This window comes from Lepisma saccharinum, chromosome 3 (genome assembly GCF_977018435.1).
Source record: "Lepisma saccharinum chromosome 3, izLepSacc3.1, whole genome shotgun sequence".
NCBI classification, from domain to species: domain Eukaryota; kingdom Metazoa; phylum Arthropoda; class Insecta; order Zygentoma; family Lepismatidae; genus Lepisma; species Lepisma saccharinum.
The window spans coordinates 15,534,507-15,551,498 of NC_139231.1; the positions used below are offsets into that span (position 1 = coordinate 15,534,507).

A 16,992-nucleotide genomic window follows, 5' to 3' on the forward strand; every position below is an offset into this window, starting at 1 on the left:
TACGAAGGCTCTGTACACAAAACTAACACACACAGGGTGTCCGGCTTAGACCTTTAACACTACAAAAGAGCATAATTTTGCAGAGAAACACAATTTTTATTACCAAAATTTACATTTACGCCCGCAGACGTAACCTTTTGTGCACAACGCCATTTATTTTATATAGTAGCGTATTAACAACAGATAATGACAAAAATAATAACATAAAATAAAATTACATGTGGTTAAGAGACGCATTCTTTTAGTTAACAGTCTTCTAAAACGTCACTGTACAAAAGTCCAGAATTCTATAAATATTACTAAGATTTTTAATGCATATAATTTTCCGAATGTGAATTAAGTTGAATTTTACACCAGAAAACCGAACAGACGTTAGGTGGAAAATGAACATGAGCAAACGTCACTCGAAAATTCCTAGACACGAAAAGTGTCCGAGTGAAACATGACCTTGAAAGTACTTGACTTAAAAAGTATATTGCCATTTCATTCCAGACATTTATCATCTCCATATCGTTATTGTAGAGGAGAACTGACCTGGATACCTAAGAATATCAGTATGGTAGCAAAGACTGGCCTTGAACATAAACCTTGTGCAGACACCAAACATTTCTACTTACTTGCCCCTTTACACGGATGTCGCAGAAAATTGGGACAAAACTTCACCCTTGACACAACATTTCAGCACAATTTGTAGCAGTAGTTCGTGCAACTGAACACCCAAGTTGTAATTGTCTAGTTTAAAGCCATCTAACGTGTAATTCCGTTAGGCTAGCTTACATCACCGCGAAAGAAAATTGAGGCATTTACTGGCGATTAGTTCATCCGATCGCCCCCTCAGGGCACTGGCGTTGTGTTATTTCAGCAACAGCTTGTGTCAACTGTTAATTTTGTCCACGTTGCCTTGCCCTATTCCCATGTAGCGAAATCTTTCCGATTTTACGAAAAAAAGGTGGACGCGTCAGCTGCAAGCCGGATGAAAGCGACCCTCAGCGGTTACAGAAAAAGTGAAATCTTATAATCATGGTATATTTGAGCGGTTTTGCAGGCTGAGAAATGTTCCAAAGCAGGGACTTTTACAGTGGGGCAATTGGAAGAAGTTTTATCCAGCATTTGAATCCGAAAGTAAGGATGTGAGCACATTTTTAAACTCATCAAGTTCAAACACATCAACGGATGCGTTTGTCCATAACTTCTTTCTAGGACACTTTCGACTTGAGCTTATAATATTGCATGCTATGAACAGCAAGGAGCTATGTACAGCAAAATAGTTACAATTATGCATTTTAGTAATAGGGAAACTGCAACTACAAGAACAAACTCAACGTTTTTATTATACAGTGGTATGCAACCAGGGATTCTGGTTAGCACATCGCACTACGACACCAGGTTCCCGGGTTCGAATCCCGGCCTGGGCATGGATGTTTGTGAGTGTCCATTAATCAATTTCATCATATCATCACTCATCCCCATCTTCGCAAATTAGCCAAAAATGGCACAAAAAGCGAAGTAAAATAAAGCAAATCAATCAAATTGTTCATTTCACAATTTAATCTTTCATGGTTATGTGCATGCAAAGTAAATAAACAAACGCAAAATACTTTATAATGTAAAGGGTTTTCCAATAAGAATGATATGATTTTGAAATGAACTGGCAACTATGCTTCAAATGTTATAACCAAGGATAACTGTCACTAGTTGTCATTTGTGTTCATCATGGCTAAATACACGCTTCAAGAACGTTTGGTTATTATCCAAACATTTTATGAAAATAGACGTTCTATTGAACTTGAAACGGATCATAATTTTGGACAAAAAATTATATTTTCAGATGAAGCTCATTTATGGTTAAGTGGATATGTTAACAAACAAACTTGTAATTTTTTGGTGTGAAAACAATCCACAAGAGATTCACAAGAAGCCCTTGCATCCGCAAAAGGTCACTGTATGGTGTGGTTTATGGCATGGTGGCATCATCGGGCCAATTCTTTTTTTTTCAAAACGAGGTAGGAGCAGTTATTGTGACTGGTGAGCGGTACCGATTGATGTTAACAGATTTATTGTGGCCAAATTTAGATTAAATTGATTTGGAGGACATGTGGTTCCAACAAGACGGTGCCACATGTCACACTGCAAATGCCACTATCGACGTATTGCAAGAACAGTTGGGTGAAAGGATAATTTCAAGAAATGCAACTGTTAGTTGGCCTCCAAGAAGTTGTGATTTAACTCCTTTAGATTGCTTTTTGTAGGGTTATTTGAAATCTATAGTCTATGCAAACAGACCAGGGGTGCCACCCCCCCCCCCCCCCAAGGCCAAAGGCGCAATCCCCCCAAATCTCGTATTATTTGAATACAATAGCCTGTTAAACTGTCCATATTTTTTAATGGTTCAAATTTTTGAAATAACGGAAAGTTAGCAATCTCAAGTATCATAATTATATAAATATGTATTTGAACAGTGTTCGTGGTTAGAGAACAAGATTTTAATAACCCACAATTTGGGTATTTAACACAAAGTCTTACACAACTTAAGATCGAAAATTACAGAACCCTATCTAGAAATTCGTAAATTCCTATTTTATTTCATTGTAAAATCATATGGTTCTTATTGGAAAACCCTATATAAGTCTCCGTTCTTGGGGTTAATGTTCTTGATGCAAGCACATGGGCTAGCAGTCCACCTGGCATAATGGTGAGCGCAGAGCGAATTTCTAGGTTCGAATCTTGTTCTGTTGTACTTCTTCCTATTTTATTTAGTCATTCACTATTGATCCTCGAGACGGGTGTTCAGCAATCGAGACAAGAGCGATAGGGATGTTAGGCTACGTGACTATACAATTCTCGGTCTCGTTGGACTATTGAAAATTTTGCCTCAACCAAATCGACTTTAGCATTAGACTTCATCAGACACATGGAATGGAAAATTGCACCGATTATTTATAGATAAGTCATGAATTTTCTTCACAATAATTGCAGGTCAAACTATAAGCGGTAGTTGTGAACGTGTTCTACATGTTTGCATATATATTAGGATAAAAACATTTTTTCTAGATTTTGTTACGTCGAAACGACTCGTCAAACAAAAAACTGTATTGAGAAAATTTGTATGCCTTAATGATCTCTACACGCTGTAAAAAAATGTGTGGTGACAAGTTGAATATTTTTTGAGTTTGTGTTTTAAGTCTACTTTATGCACAGGAAGGCTAATCGGGACTGGACCTAAAAGTGGGATCCGAACAAGGCACCATCGAAGAGGCTGCCGCCACATTTTGATAAAAACGCCAGCGGAAAAACCCGCAAAACTTGTTCAAAGTACATGGTGAGTAATGGTCCAATTTATGCAAACGTGGCGTTTTGTGCAGTCACTGTTGGATCACTTGGGTCCAGTTGCGTGGAACGTTTCGTGCAAGTCGGTTTGTCAGGTGGCGATGGTTGATTTAGGACTACATACCGAACCAAGGAGAGAGTGATTATTGGTTAATTTATAGATTTTATTATTGAAATTATTTCTTCATCATGGCCTCATCATGAAGATTTTACAAGTTTTATTTGGACCAAAATTGCCTCTGTCGTCTCAACTTTCTGTAGAAGCTAAGACATGTTCCACCTACTGTCCCTGGAATCTATAGAGCAAGCGAACGAAAACAAGTCCTCTGCGCAAGTAGGACTCTAGAGGGCTCGATAAATGAACGCGTGAGAGGGGAGAACTGTAGTAACGCGCACGGCTTTGTTCCGCCCACTCGTTTTCTCCCCTTCGCCGTTATGCGCGGCCTTGCTCCACAGATTCCCGAAGCAGAGTGTAGCAGAATTGAAGGAATAAACAGTCCATCTTCTTTCAGTCTTTTTTCTTCAACTTGCTGATGAATAAAATAAATTATGGGGATCCATGTTAACATTTGGCTACCTCTTACAATCGACAAATGCCGCACTGTCGACCGCAGAAAACGCCTGCATAAAAAGGTATTGAGAGGCAGAAAGAGATAGTGATAAGGAAAGAAAAGAGGAAAAAGGTGGAGAGAGAGTAACAGCAGAAAGGAAGAGAAAAAGCGAATGATAAAAGAGAGAGTAGAACATGGGAAAGAGAAAAAAGAAAAGAGGCACAAAAAAGAGAAGAAAGAAAATGGATGATACAAAGTGATAAGCATAAAAAGAGAGTGAGGAAAGATGAAAAGGTGGAAATAGAAGAGAGAGTAGAAGGCACACAAAGAAAACGGGAAGAAAATAAAGCGAAAGAGAATAAGAGAACGTAAATTTAAAGAAAATCTGCAGCGCAAATATGATCGTGACATGGGACAGTGACTGCTTGCACAATCATCTGCACGTGTCGACTCGAGCACTCCCTTCCAGAAATCTTACAGAGCAGTTGGTATTATGTTAAAAGTGTGAGCTTCATTTTCTTTCAAGGAATTAGACGTCGCGGGTTCAGATCCAAACCCCTCCAGTTTCCCCCCCCCCTTTTTTTTTAAAATGGCACTGAGATTTGTTGAGCCTGTAGTAAATGTGTGAGATTTTTGTTTCAGTGGATATAATATTCAGCGAATATTTTCATCTGCTGAACTTCGTTTATTTCTTCTGAAGGTGAAATTTCAAGATATCAGATTGAGAGATGAGATTTATTTCCAAACCCTCTATTGTTATCGGATTTAATGCACCAACTTTCCGCTCAATTCAAGTACTGTGTGAAAAGTTGTGTAAATATTTTGAAACTTTATATTACATATTCTTGAATAGACTACTATTGTTGTGATTCGCTCTAAGTAATTCTATAATGGAGCAACCGTACGAACCGGTGTCCATTCACAGCGCAGAACGGCTATTTTGACAAAATCCTGTTTCCCTGCTGGCTGCTTCCGGGAGGAGGGCTTTTAATGTTGCCGCTTCTTGCCCAAGCAGTAGGCCTAATTGGTTGTTTGACCGCAGAGTTCCTTCGTAGGTAAACGCGGCAACAGACGGTCACTGCTATTAAGGCGGTCCCTGTACCGGCTGAAAGGTCCCCTCCACTATAGTTATTATTAGGGAAAGGATTTTAAGGTGCAGCACCTTTCCAAAAATCTAGCTGTTTTCATACAAGTCGTTTGAGATCAGTATTTTAGGACATGAAGTCAATTAAATTTAAAAGAAAAATGTTCTACCGTTTTGCACCTTTACGTGAAATGAGTACATTTGTCCCTATTTTACCCCCTCTGTGATGCTTCAACACATTTTTCCTTCCTTCTCTTTCATATTTTGTTTAAAAATTGGACAGAAAAATTAATTATTTTCACTCTTCTTTAGCAGCTACATAAAATCCTATAGTCTCATTTTGTAGAGCAGAACGAGAGCTATACAATGGTCTAATATAATCATTGCAGCCCCAATAGTTCCCAAGATAATGTAGCAAAACCCGTGAGAGAAAAAACAAAATTCAACAAAACCTATTCGACAGAACCACAGTTCTCTACGCGGTCCGCGCTCATTATATACAGAGTGCGCAGAAAAAGAGAGCATTGAATAAAGGCACTTTATCAATACCCTTCTTTTGCACCTTTTTAAAAATATTTTCAGAACCTTTTCTTCCCTTTCCCGACCATAATTTTGAACCTTAAAATCCTTTCCCTAGCTATTATTTTCTTCAGAAATCAAAAGGAATTTCATAAATACAAATATGGATCGAAAATATTGTTTGTGCTCTTCACTGCACCCCTGGCTGTCAGAATCCAACAGGGAGCCGGGTCCCGTGGCGGAGTGGTTAGCATATCGAGCTACGACGCCAGGGGTTCGAATCCCGGCCTGGCCCTGCATGTTTGTGAGTGTCGATTCATCAATTTCATCATATCATCACTCATCCCCATCTTTGCAAATTAGCCAAAAGTTGCATAAAAAATCAAATCAATCAATGAAATCAATCAGCCAACAGAAAATATTTGGTCCACCAAGGAATGTGATCACTACGCTAGCAATCTGGTTTATATGCCTTTCAGGTGTTATCTGATTGGCTGCTACGTTAAAATAACTGTCTGGGATCGAGGCCTCCAGATGGCGTAAATTTAAATAGTAACGTTGTCGTCTTATAATCAAGGGGTCCCGGATGCATAATTTGCTTCTAGACATGGATTCATCAACCGGCGAGAAAACAGCCAATGAAAGCAGTAGAAATTCCACGGTCTGGATTCACACCCACTGGGAGAACAAATGAAGGGATGTTTCGTAGCATGTCACATGCTTAACAAATAGAAAGTTAATAATATATTGAATACGCTCTACTATGTAGAAAATACTGACCATTAGAGCCACATGTAAGAAATAATTGTCTGACACTTGAAGCCCTCACAATCGTTTAATTTCGTTCAGAGTTGAAGAGTGACCTGTTCTCTGGTTTCTTACGCTCAGTACGGGTTATTATAACCACATATTGATACATGATGATATGCGTTATGATTTTTTGTGATTTAACGCATGCCATTAAGATGAACTTGGCATTCATCTGATATCAATTAAACTGGGCGCTATAAAATAATAGAACAAAAATAGAGCAACATTAAACCCGAGCATACTCTAAAACCCTATAGGAAGCATTATTTGCTCACACAAATTTTGCATCCTCATCAGTCATCACACTTCTTAGCTGTCCTGACTATCCACGATGTGTTGTATTCCTTTCAAACGTAGACAACTAATTATGAAAATCTACCTCGGAAAGTAAGTTCACTCTAACTTCACTCGAAAACTTCTCACGTGACAATTTCTCGATCTTGACAAATTTATGCTTGAACTAAGAGGGAAAACATTCTTTACAGTCCATGATGAAAATATCCAAGCAGACAAACTGCAATAGCTAAACCAAGGATTATCCTTGGCTAAACAGTGGGCGAACCGCGGGAAGTTCTTCTCGACCGCTGATTGGCTGTTTCTCGCCAGTTGGTGAATCAATGTCTAGAAGAAAATTATGCGTCCCGGATTCGATACCCGGACCTCACTTCAAACTGTAGGCCCAGTTGCGTTAGACCATTTGTGCATAAAGTGGACTTACAGCTGCCTGAAATATTAGCCTTAGCATCGCTTGACAGGTATCCACGGGATTTCCCGTGAAAGTGAAAACATCATTTTTACACTAGAGCTACTGGTGCCAATGAAAAGACTGTCATCTGAAAATAATTCGTTTGTGGGCTTATTAAGAACTGTTGTAAGTATATATCAAATGTGCCGTCATGCATTACCTTGGGCAAAAGGCCTTCATCTTCAAAAGTCACCTCTCTCGTATTTTGTGGTTGACCAGTCCAAGCGCGTAACAAATTAGCAGTGGCGTTTCAAAATTCAGTCATAGAGTTAGGAAGCCCGCACGTAACTGAAATTTCGACTATGGTTGCCCACAGATGCCTCAAATTGCAAGGACAAGTCAGTTATTCTTGAATACCTGTCCTGCCGTAAGCGGTGTTGGTATTGAAGGTTTCCATGTAGGAGGAAAACATCTGAACTTCCTCAATTATTTCTAAACTCTAGAGCCACATTTTAGTAGTATGTGTACATTCTATTACGGTAGAAGCAATACGTTAAAACGTCTGAAATTACGGCATGAAAGTTAGCCTTAATTTATATAATGTCGCATTTCTGATACTTTTGGCTAATTGCAACGATGGTGATGAATGCCGACCAGATAGGCAATCACAAACACACATGGATGACGCAACACAACCACCACAGAGGATTATACTGGCTGTAGATCCAGGTGCCAGAGCCTCGTTAACTTGCAAACAGTTTGCATCACGTCGAAGAGAGGGTAACAATTGTGTGCCTGTCGAAAACAGTGCAGATTATTTCACTTTCCGCAACTAACACCAACTTTTATGTGCAGCTTATTTATCTACTAAGGTGTCTCCAGTTCGCCTGTAGTGACGTTATCAAGATTGCCTACCATTGGTTTCCCTATCGTTTAGTAACGTCGGAACTATTGATCATATTTTAATTTTCTAAATGCGATTTTAAAGCTAATAAAATTATCCTTCATACGAGGGTCATTATTTATATTTTGAGCTTAACAATGAAAAAACAGGAATTTGGCATTGAAAACTGCTTTATTGTTTTTCGAAGTATTCTCCTTTATGGTCAATACACTTTTGCATTCGTTCGAACCATTTGTCAAAGCAGTTTTTCCAATCTTCTTGAGACACCTCCATAATATGGTTTTTGAACGCATCAACGGCGTCTTCCGCCGACGAAAATCGTTGTCCACGCAATTTATTCTTGACATTCGGAAACAAGAAGAAGTCATTGGGTGCCAAATCAGGACTGTACGGCGGATGACCCATCAATTCGATTTTTTGGCTGTTCATAAAGTCTGTTGTTAGACGAGATGTGTGACAGCTGGCATGGTCTTGATGAAGAATGATCCGACGGCGTTTGTTTGTTTTCCGTATTTGACCGAAGACCTCTGGCAAACAAATTGTTGTGTACCATTCAGAGTTGACCGTTCTACGTTCCTCTAAAGGCACAGTTGCCACATGACCAGTTTTCCCGAAAAAACAGGTGACCATTTGTTTCGATGTGCTTCGAGCGCGAACAACTTTTGTTGGATTGGGTTCATCTTGAAACACCCATACAGTCGACTGCTGTTTACGTTCCGGCTCATATGCATACATCCATGATTCGTCACCTGTTACAATCTTATATACGTCTTTTGAAGCACCACGATTGTATTTATTGAGCATTTGTTTGCACCAATTGACGCGAGCGTCTTTTTGAGTTTTTGTCAAATTGTGTGGGATCCAACGAGAACATACCTTTCTCACAGCTAAATGATCATGTAAGATTTTATATATGCTGGTGGAACTAATGCCTATGGTTGCCTCAATCTCACAGTATGTCACATGACGATCTTGCAGTATTAGGTTTTGCACAGCATCAATGTTTTCTTGAACAACAACTGATTTTGGACGACCCTCGCGAATCTCGTCGGTGAGCAAATGGCGGCCACGATTAAATTCGTTATACCAGCGTTTCACAGTGGCAAAGGATGGGGCTTCATCGCCAAATGTGGAAGTAAGTTGATCGATGCATTCTTGTCTTGATAATCCACGTCGAAAATCGTAAAAAAATCATCGCACGAAAATGTTCACGAGTTAATTCCATTTTATTGTTGTCGCGCAATCTCCAAGGCAACATAAACAACACAAATGAAGCTATTGACAAAACATTTGAAGTACGTTATGGTCAATAATGCCAGACGATTCCGTGCAAACGTCAAATCGCGCCTAACTTCAATCAGTGTTGCCAAGGCTCAAAATATAAATAGTGGCCCTCGTAAAGGTCAAATAAATATTCATTGCATCCGTTACCGTTTTCATCCTATTTACCCCCCCCCCCATAAAACATAACCGAGAGAGAGAGTTAAATTCTTTTCGCACAATTCATCCTACGGTACATTCATTGATTGATTGAATTGGGATATTTTACGTCGTGCCACTTTTGGTTAATCGCAACGATGGCGATGTGATGAGATAGGTGAGAGGACAATCACAAACATACATGGAAGACGCAACACATGTCCACAGAGGATTATACTGACTGCAGGTTCAGACGCCAGAGCCCCGTTAGTCTGCAAAATGCAGTCCAGGGTGTTCTACGTGGAAGGCTCACCCCTTACACTCCATCCTGCGGTACAGTTCCACCTCTAACCACCTTAAAGCAGCAGACACAGGCATTTGTTGAATCTTCTGAACTTGAACACCGCTTTCCGTCTAGTTGGTTGAATGTCATTTCCTTGCACCACCCTGACACTGGATACACCTGCACTGCACCGAAGTGTCAAAAAGTGCAGCCAACTAGACGGGGCTACAGATTTCTCCCCTTCCCCCCGTCCACCTCCTCGGAGGAAGTACCTTACCACTCCCCCACAAGCACCTTCACGGATTCATTCAATAAACACACACGAATTGACTTGGCTGTGCGAAGTGAACATTTTGTGATCCAAGTGAAAGTTATTTGGTTTATGCGATATGGAGGTAAGTTTTATTGATATGTAAACTGCGTTACTTCCACGTCCTATATATGTAATATGTCGTTAACAGATTTTCAATCATGGGCGGAGTTTGAGCTTTTGCTTTGGGGGGGCCAGACTCTGAGAGAAGAATATGATGTACCTGAGGGTTATTGAATATCCCCTAGTTTATAATGGGTCCGGAGGCCTTCCCCCGGAAATAAAAACAACAACTTAAAAACACTGAGTTCTAGGCCTTTTAGATTTGAAAATGCTAAATTTCCTCGCTTAAGTAAACAAATATTAATTAGTTTATTGGTTGTCAGTTTTAAAATAAGCAAAACAGTACGATTATTGCATTTTGCATTTCATTATTTTTCTATTGATACAATACTCGTATTACTACTTTAAAAAGTTACGGTACAATAGTAAGCTTCAGAAATTTTAGAAAAATTAAATTGAAAAGTTCTTTTGATGCCTCAGCAGTAACTGTTGGCTCAACACAAAGTCATTTTACGTTTTTCTTTCTTCAAACTGTACACATCAATCAAATCGTCTAAGACCCGTTATTGCGGCGCAATTACCGCACATGACATCATGCGAAACGTCAAGATTTGCGGTATGGCTTCATAACAAAAATGTAGTAATTAAACTTAATCATGTGTTATTTTTTTAATCTTTTTTAATTTGGGGGAGGGCAGGCCCCCTGGCCCCCTCCAGAACTCCGCCTATGTTTTCAATAATGGCTTTTTTTCTTGCAGATGATAGATTTGCATAATTCTCTCTAATAGGTAGAAAGACAGTGTCCTATCTTAACCTAACCTAAAGTGGGGAGGGGAGGGGTGAAATCTATGAATTGGGAAGAGGTTCTGTACGGGAAGAGAAGACTGCAGGTGTCACACTCCGCCAGGGGGTCATGATCGGTGAATCGAGAAGGAATTCAGGCAGTGTGTGAATTGGAAATAAGTGAACTGGGAAGTCACCATAAAAACAGCCGCGCTATCAAATAAATTACTTGTCAAAAATTTGTAAAACTGGATTATTATTGAATACCAAAATGGTCGTTAGGTCCAGCTAATGAAAATAAGCCCTTGTTCATTATTTATATTTGCATTACGAGTAGTGGTACGCATGAAACTTCGCAGGCCCTGCCAACACAAAGCTGTTTAATCATAATCAAATCCTTACCTATATGTAAGTTCTGGAGAAATAAATCAACTTAACATTATACAGCAGTAAACAAGTATTTCGCTTATTTAATTTTGGACTTGGTCTATCGGGGACCTCTAAATATACTCTTCGTTGTAGCACTATATAGTACTATATCAATATCATGCAAATGATATTGATATGGGAGCCATTTGGCAAGATTTCTTTCTGGATATTAGAAATTAAACTTTGTTATCTTCCTACATGTGGTTTATCTTCTCAATTTTAAATAAAATCCTAAATTCTGTAAAAAAAAGATCAAGATATTAACTCATTTCTATCTACCACAGTAAAACATTCAGAAACGATAAAGAAAAATGATAGAATAATACTCATAAGTCCAGAGCCATCTATTGTTCACCATAGCAAACCATATCCCAACATAGTAGCGATTTTTTAAAAACCTTTTTTATTTCAAATTATTCAGTAATAAGTTAAAATCAGACAATATTGTAAAAAACTATTCAAATTTGTTAATATAAAACTTTGTAGAAATTATGTCAACTTGTATTCGATTCTGTAAAGAAAAAAATATCAATAAAGAATGAGGTGAAAAATTATCATGACCACTACTGAAATAATATGGCTGAAGCCTGAAATCGAAAAATTGTAAGTAGTTTCTTATTTCTTTTTCCCAGGTTGCGTTTGTGTTTTACCGCAGCAATGAGACGTGTAATATTCGTATATTTCGCATTAAGTGCTTGAAAAACGTCATAATAGAATTTATTTTCAAGTATGAGCCATTATAGCCGAGCATACAATACAAGGGTGAAAATGTTAGTGCATTTTCCCCAACCCTTTCTCCTCTCAGTCTACTTCCTCTTCACACTGCTTGGGATTCACAAACACCGTCTTTCAGTTCCCTTACTTTCACTACACTTGCACTATTTCGCTATACTCTCAGACAGTGGCGTGGCGTGAGACTTTTAAAAGTGTTACCGGTTATCAGTAGGACATTTAAGGGAGGAGCCGTAAGACTTGGGCGCCTCCCCACCTCATGCCCCCCCCACAATGTCTTCCAAGTAGTTCGTATAATATTATTCTGGTACGACTGCAATTCAATACTAGATTTTGATAAAGTTATTAATCAGGAAAACAAATGTTGACATAAGGACTGAAGTGAAATCGCAAACATTGGTTGTTGACACAATAATACGTAATTTGATACTTACAGAAACATCGAGATGACATCGACAACGACAACGTTGAGATGGACCTAAGGGAAATCGGTAGGGATGGAAAAGAGTATATAGAACTTGCTCAAGATAGGGAAAGATGGAAGGCCTGTGTTGCTGCAGCCATGAACCTTCGGGTTTAAGAAGGCTAGGGAGTTAGTTAGTTAGGGTACCGGATCAGTCCTCCTCTTCGCTTTTGCCGGTGTCAGAAAAAATGTCAGTCTGCAATGTTTACTTTACGACAATATTACCAGTTTATGTACGTAATAATATTTTAAGACAGGTTCTTCAATTCTTTATATTTTGGTGTTAACAGCGGCCTCTGCTCTCAGATAAGAGATTCCTAATTCTTTTTCACTCTCTCCACTTAGCTTCTTTGTCCTTATTTGCGCATCTATCCCCCTTGGTTTCTCCCTCCTAATAACGGTTGTCATTATCTTCTCAATGTTAGATTAATTTATTTCCCTGGCAGATTTTTGTCTTGCCTCCCCCGTTTCTTTACACTGGAACAGATATTGAGATGCGTGGGTTTACCTAACTGTGACCCATTCACTTCCAAGAATCAACTTTCGTAAGAGCGTTCAAATCATAAATCGTTTGCCACGAATTCACCTGAACTCCAATAATAGACATATCCTTACCATTTGACATTTTGTCTGATTGGTGCTCTGAAGAAAAACCAACGAGCAAGTTTCCGGTGGGAAAAGAAATGGAGGAATTTTCCCAACAGGAAATCCCTGCAGGACTCATCCATTCAAAGGGCGGGAGTTGGTGGCCTTCGGGTGCCTAATTCGGTCAGGTCATCGAGCTCCTTGCACTGCAATTAAACGGCCGTTGCAGCTGCGTGGAAGGTGGTTGGATCCAACACACAACGGTGAAGTATTTTTCCGGCGTTCAGTTCCAGCAGCCAACGGAATCTCCACCGTTAACGCCACGATGCACCTTTAGCCTGAGCCGGCAAAGACTCTTTCGACACAGGGGCGGCTCAAGATAAAACTTTCCCCCGGGCGAGGTGGACCCCCCCCCCCTCTACTTTCCACTCCCAATAAAATATTGAGCAGTATACATGTTTACAGTTTTAAATAAGAAAAAAATAGCCTTATTTTAAAATTCTTTAAGTATTAATTGGAATTGTTTCGTTACATGCCATTTACCACTTTCAATTCTCGAGTTTAGTCCCGCACCATGTCCGTGCGGGATACGGGACGCGCGCATGTTCGAGTCTCCTGAGATTTCGGCCTCTGTATGGGACCGGTGGTCATCCACCATCGTGAGAAAATTGGGGAGCTAGGAATCAGTAGCGTAACCCGGTCATGAAAACCTACAACAACGACTGAGGGTTCGTCGTGCTGACCACAGGTCATCTGTAACTTGTTGGATGATTTCCCACCTCTGGTGAGAGTGAGGCCAGCAGTTGGTAGGACGTACGTCACGGGTTTTAAGTAATAATTGTTAATTAATACGTTTATTGTAGGTATGCATTTATTTAATACCTACATAATTATATCAAAATAACAGTAATCTCTTAACTTAAATTGCTTTATTATTTTGTAACGTATGTATGTATTATTGTATATGCATTATTATTATACATATACAATATAATATATTGCAATGTATTATTATGCGTCTTATAGTGGAACAATGAGTAACATTTCTTCTAGCCCATACATTTATACTTCGTTGACTACTTATTTACTTATTTATGGTTACCTAATAATTCACTATAGGCTTGAACTTGTTAAATAATAAAAACCACTTACATTTACCTTTTCATCTATTATCTATTTTTTTTATATTGTATTCATCTTTTTCACATGTTTTCATCGTATCTTAACTTTCACTAGGACGATACTTATCAACCAACAATTTATTTATATTTTTCATCGTGTGCTGCCATCTATTTTTCATTTTCGAAATTCCTTTCTTTCCATCTCGTGTTATTGAAATATCTGGTTTGTAACAACTCTTTTTGAAACAAATAGCCTCGTTTATATAAATATAATCAAAATTAAGATTTTGTTGCTACTCAGGGAGGACACCACGGTGTTTGGCGTCCCAGACAGTCAGCCGCCCGTTTAGACAAACCTCTGCGATATTTCAAATTCTGTAACATCTGTCTAGACTTCTCCTAGAACATTCAATTGAATCTTCCTGTTCGTTGCTTTTATCTAATATCTGAACTAATGACTATATTAGTGGTGACAGGCCAATTACGTACACTATATTCCTACGCGCAAGACTGGAACAACCAATAGAATTTCTCAGAAGTCAATGTTTACATTGACTGTTACATACAGTGACAATAATATTTTAACCCAAGGAGATCAGTTAATCACCCACTCTTGAAAAATCGGTTAGGTCTAATTATAAAGTTATTGTTATAATTAACGTATTGTAATTATTTATTAAAAGATGGATCACATAAATGATACATCATGAACACACTTCCTTTCTGATCAACCTTTGATGTTAGTCCTATGCTGAAGTTGAGTAATGCCAGAATAGAAGAACCAATCTTCTTGAGAACAGCTTCATTCTTCATCAATCGTTTATAAATCTCCCCCGAAAACTTTACCCCACATATCAGACACACAGCTCTAGATTTTTGAGTTTGTGTCAAGACGCAGCAACTTTAAATTCTTGTTGCAATTCTGTAAAGAAACTCCATGCTTATTCTCTGCTCTACAAATCACAGAACACGTATTGATTTGTATATACAAAACAATACACTTTTTTTTTTTTGCATGAAATGCCTCTCAAATTTAGACTTGGTTTTCAAGATAACTCCTAGACTTTTATAAAACGGGACAAATGGTAGCTTTTTAATAACATGGACGGAACGACCAGGATACGCCTCTGAAACGGGATTTTGCCGGTCAAAACTGAACGCATGGGGACAGAGAATGGACCATATTAGGGTGACGTCACTGAGCAAGATTTGGTCCAAACAATTACTTTACGTGGGGTTTCACTATGCGATAAAATTGACAACTTCTAAGATTGTGACAGCAGTTATGAAACAAAATTATGCTGTGTGTCGTACATCCATGTAAAGATGAGATTTCGGAAAATACATCGATGTATCACACATACCTTACAAAGCTCAAAAAATGTAAAGAATAGCTGGAGCAAGGAAATCATTCATTTTTAAAGAAAATAGAGCCAACCCGGTTCCGAAGCTCAACTGCCTTATTGGCTGTTGGGAACAGTGATGTGCCGTACACTATAAGTTTACGTATACATGCGTTGTCTACACGTAATCTACGCGTAGATTACATTGGGTTGTAGTTTACATAGACTACGTAAGCAATCTAAGGTACATTAAAATTAATTTTAAAGGCTTTCATGAAAGGAAAGTGACATTTTCAACTATATTGGTTTCTAACGAACTGACAAGAATCCTATTTACAACCAAATTTCTCTTCTCTTCTATCATCAACTATGGAAGAAGATGAAAAAGAAAAAAAAACAGATGGCAGTCGTGAGGCAAAATTAGTCTTCCCATAAAACACTAGAATCTTTCCCATGTTAGGTTTTTTTCGTAGCTGAGAAATTGTTCGAATTTGGAAGAAAGAGCATGAAAAGTTCTCCTCACACATCAGCAACTGATACGCAATATAATTTTGTTTTACTTCCACGACGCCCTTTGCTGAGTTATCACCTTTCGCCATGTTGTTTATATAGATTACGTCATCTATAGTGTTGCCCACGAGACGAGACTTTGGCCTGTCTCGTCTCGAGGAAATGCTGTGAAATGCTGTCGTCTCGAAAATATTCGTTTGTTCTCGGGACACATGATCAATCTCGTCTCGTCTCGAATTTTTAAAAGCCTGTCCCGTCTCGTCCCGTGGGCAACACTAGTCATCTACGTGTAGAATGTAGATTATCGTTGCTTACGCGTAAACGCACATCACTGGATGGGAGCCCAGCAGCTTCACGTGACCGCAGCGGCACCTTCTATTGGCTACCGTTCCGGATCGGACGCCGGCTAGAGGATCCGCTTTGCTCGATTTCTTACTCCAGTTATTCTTTACCTTATCTTCTGTAAGGTAAGTGTAATATATCGATGAATGAAATATCGTCTTACATTGTACGATACACATCAAAATTTTGTTTAATAACTGCTGTCACATTTCTAAAGTCACACCTTGCGATGGAGAATCCAACGTTATCGCATAGGGAGACACAACGTGGCGAGTTTAGACTCAATTTTGCTCAATGACGTAACACCTTACATTATGTACTGTGCAACTACGACCATTGTCGTAGTTAGCTGGAGGGGAACAGGAGCACCCGCCCCTTCCAAAATGAAACAATGAGTATTTAGAAAGTATTGATAGCAGTGTATTAGAACGAACAATCGAGCAATCATTTTTCATGCAGTGAAAGAATAAAACAAAATTTAGCCCAAATCGAGACTATATTTACTAGATACTTAAATAATTCGGCACCGAAAATTAAATTCGGGACTTGTTGGTTATATTTCCATGTGGCATCTCTAACTTATCCATTTCGGTAATCATTGTAAATAAATACAGAACTATTTCTCAAAACCTACCAATATTGTCACCTTATATCAAATTGTTCTGCGTTCGTTTCCTGATGAACTTCAATTCCACTCTGAAGGTCCAGTCACAAGATTTTGAGTTTTTG

The 16,992-nt window shown here is 38.8% G+C and overlaps 1 protein-coding gene across 1 annotated transcript in view; it reads right to left on the reverse strand.

The window, feature by feature from the left end:
* The window catches only part of LOC145984925 (uncharacterized), a 273,074-nt gene that overhangs the window by 25,785 nt on the left and 230,297 nt on the right, over nt 1-16,992 (reverse strand). The window lies entirely within an intron of this gene.